Below are 403 nucleotides of genomic sequence, written 5' to 3' on the forward strand. Positions count from 1 at the left end.
GCGTTCACAGCAGCCATGGAATTCAACAAACGCTGTGACGTCACGACTCACGGGGTAAGGAGCACGGGCGGTTCTGACTCCACACATGTTATATCAAAGTGCTTAAATGCCTTATATTGAGAATCCAATCCCTTCGGAGAACTGAGAAAATAGATGATAGGATGATAATAATGGTCACGGGAAGTTGTATAAGTTTAGAATTATTGTATGATAAGAATAAAGTGTTGTGTGGGTAATAGTGTGGATAACAGTAATAATAATAAACGCATATAATCAGTGTATATTGCGATGCTATTAGAGTAATACGTTTAAACCCAAAGCCAACAGAAAACGTAAGTCACATGTACTGAAAGCCTCGCAAACAGGAAAAGAATAAGCATACTCTGAATTCCAGCAGGACAAA

Source organism: Penaeus monodon, chromosome 23 (genome assembly GCF_015228065.2).
Source record: "Penaeus monodon isolate SGIC_2016 chromosome 23, NSTDA_Pmon_1, whole genome shotgun sequence".
NCBI classification, from domain to species: domain Eukaryota; kingdom Metazoa; phylum Arthropoda; class Malacostraca; order Decapoda; family Penaeidae; genus Penaeus; species Penaeus monodon.